Genomic DNA, 3312 nt, shown 5'->3' on the forward strand with positions numbered 1-3312 from the left:
TTGAGATTCCCTTTCATCTCTGCTGCTGGAAATCACTGTTTTCCTGTTGTCTGAGTAGGTTTAAACATTTACTCTCTCTCTCTCTCTCTCTCTCTCTCTCTCTCTCTCTCTCTGAGAGTGGATGTTTTCCCTTGGGAACGTGAGAAGAAACAGCTCAAGGAGTGAATTTCAACTAACTAGCAGTACAGGTAAAGAATTTGACAGAGTGAATCAGGAAACAATTGTCAAATCACAGCCAATGTTTGTATATTTCCATACTTAATGCACAGAATATAGATATGTGCACTCACTATGGAAAACAAGATATAGGCAAAACAGAAGGCCTTACCTGATAAAGTGAGTTTATGTCAACCTGTGAAAGAATATGTTCAATGTTCTTGAATATCTTTTCATTCATTTTTAACATAAACCTCTACTTTATCTTTGTGTCAACAAGTCAGCAGCTCAGAAGCTTCAAATCACTATTGCTATTCACTCCAAAATATTTACTTAATATATAATACTTAATTTAAATGTAGACTGGTACCACATGGATATGAGATTTCTTCAAATGGAGCTGTATCAACTTTGTATTAAAGCTAAATTGAGTATGAAGTGTCAAAGTGTTTTTTTTATGTAACACATGGGGTTAGCAAAAAGGTAATATCTGCACAGTTACTGACTCTATTCACATCAACGTATTTCCACCAAAATCACAGTATTATGTGAGCTTAAGATATAGCATTTTCCCATTGAAAATTTTGGTAGTCGTAAACTCTTTCTTCATATTTCTAGTAACTTTCACAAAGGGATGTTGATTGCTTGACTGGTTCTCGGGGTGTGCAGTAAATTATCTTTCAACCACATTACAGTTTTAAATCACTTTGCCAAATTATTTCAAACTTACAACATACAACAGCAAAAAAAACTGAAAACCACAAAAGTTACTAGTGACTAAGTTATTAGCTCTAAAACAATGTTTTGGAATTAGAAACAGGATTGGTATGAGAAAACCTGTACATTTTCTTGAAATAAATCTGAACAATGTCTTAAGGTGTCATAAGCATGGTTTAAGCTAAATAATTTACTCGGTTCCATTGGATTATTGAAAAACCCTCATTAGTTGTATATATATATATATATATATATATATATATATATATATATATATATATATATATATATATTAAATTATAATAGTACTCAAGATCTTATGTTGTGATTAATTTTCTCACAAATTCCATACACTGAGCTGCTCTGAAAGTATATAGCAAGTAAATAGCAGTGGAAAGGTGAAAGTTGTCGTATATAGAGTCTTAATGCTCATTGAGAAAAGCAATGTATACAACAGTCACAAGCCAGCATTCTCAACCTAAGCGCAAGTGCCAATGTTTCAGCACTATGGTAACTGCCAAACTCAAGATTTTTTTTACCCTTTTTCATCTCGCTTAAAACCACTAATTTCAGCATTTATCCTGCCCATACAGTTTCATGCATAGCATTCTGGGAACTAGAAATCCTCTCGCCATCCCAACATTAACAGATTCAATTTCAAATTTAGGTGAATTGCACACAATGAAATTAAGTTGACAAAATGTTTGATAAATGTGCTCCACTAACTTATTAAGTATATCGAACAAGCAGCAATTTTTTTTGTGTGTGTGTGTGTGTGGGTGTACAGAGTATGGACTTTCCATCCACACAGCAAAAGCACACACAAGACCAATCGTTACATTCCTGAACACTCATCGGGAGACTCTTGACAACAGCAGATCTTCTGTTTATCAGAATCAAAGTCGACAGAAAAGGAATCCATATGCTTCGATTTTATTTGACATTCAACCCCTGAGGCTATACTCAAATGGTGAGAATGGCAATACTGTTCTCCTTCTGGTCAGGTAGTGGCAACATAGGAGAAATTAGCACGTGGCACACAGCAGGCATATGCCACAGCATAAAGCTACATGAGAGCATTGTGTGCCAGCTGTTGTGATGACAAATACTAGCATGACGATTGTGCAGTTCGCAGCCGTGAATTTGTTTGGGAGAAAAATGATTTGGTAACACTGTGCAACAAGGATTTATTTGTCACCATTAGTTAACATGCTGGGGAAAAAAATGACTAGAAATAACTAGTAAAATTACAAAGTAATAGCAAGTAATACATAAGTGAAATTCTGAAGTAGAAACGCTGAAATAGTATTTTATAGCAAATGTACTCCAATAATCAGTTTTATTTATAACTTTGAAAAATGTTTGTTTACAATGCATGAATTGACAATAAACAATACTTATACAACATTTATTAATCTTAATTATCATTAATCTCAACATTAATATATTTTTTAAGAATTTTATTAACTAACATTAACAAAGTTTAATAAAAGTTTATCTCATTGTTAGTTCATGTTAATTAATACATTAATTCATGTTAACAAATGAGACCTTTTTGTAAAGTGTTACCCATGATTTATAAAGCACCAACAGACCTATTATAAGAATCCAGATGTACAGTGGACAATCAACATTTGGGAAATTTGGTAGCATTTTATTTAAATGTGTCCTTCTTAAAAAAATGTTGTATGTATTATAGTAATAAAAGTAAATTATCCATTATAGTAACTAACACTAAAGCAAATAATACACCTAAAGCCACATTAAGTATATTTAGTTTATTGATATTACTCATCTACTGGTACAACTGAACATGTAATGGCCATTACCATATGAGGTCATCAGGGGCGAAGACGTGTGTGTGTTTGTGTCTCTAGCTTTTGAGCCTTCACTACAGATCAGCCCCATCTGTCTAGCGTTGGTGTGTTTGCGTCCGAGACCACATCATGCCCTGGCCGTGACACCATGTTAATGGGATCCACACAGGTGACAGGTGAAAGCAGCACCGCTGGCAGCTGACAAATCCCCACACAAACACTCACAGACTTATGACAACACTGAAGGCAATGGACATCCAAACACTCCTCCCCCGTCTGCCTGCTGAAGACTGTCTACAAACACACACACACACACGTGGCAAATGAAAACACTGCCGGCATCAAAGCACAAATGTTGCACACATCTCAGTGACATGTGAAGACAGAGATTTTCACAGCTTGGTGGCACATCTGTCAACTTTTCAAGGTAAATATTGGTTTGTTTTAAAAAAAAAAAAAAAACACACACACACACACACACACACACACACACACACACACACACACACAAACTGCACTCCTTCCTCTTGCTTGTCTTCACTTCTATTTAAAAATCAAACACATTTTAACAAACAATCCCAAATGAGCAAATCAAAAGCAGTGCAGCCATTACCACAAAAGC

The sequence above is a fragment of the Cyprinus carpio genome, chromosome A7 (genome assembly GCF_018340385.1).
Source record: "Cyprinus carpio isolate SPL01 chromosome A7, ASM1834038v1, whole genome shotgun sequence".
Lineage (NCBI taxonomy): Eukaryota > Metazoa > Chordata > Actinopteri > Cypriniformes > Cyprinidae > Cyprinus > Cyprinus carpio.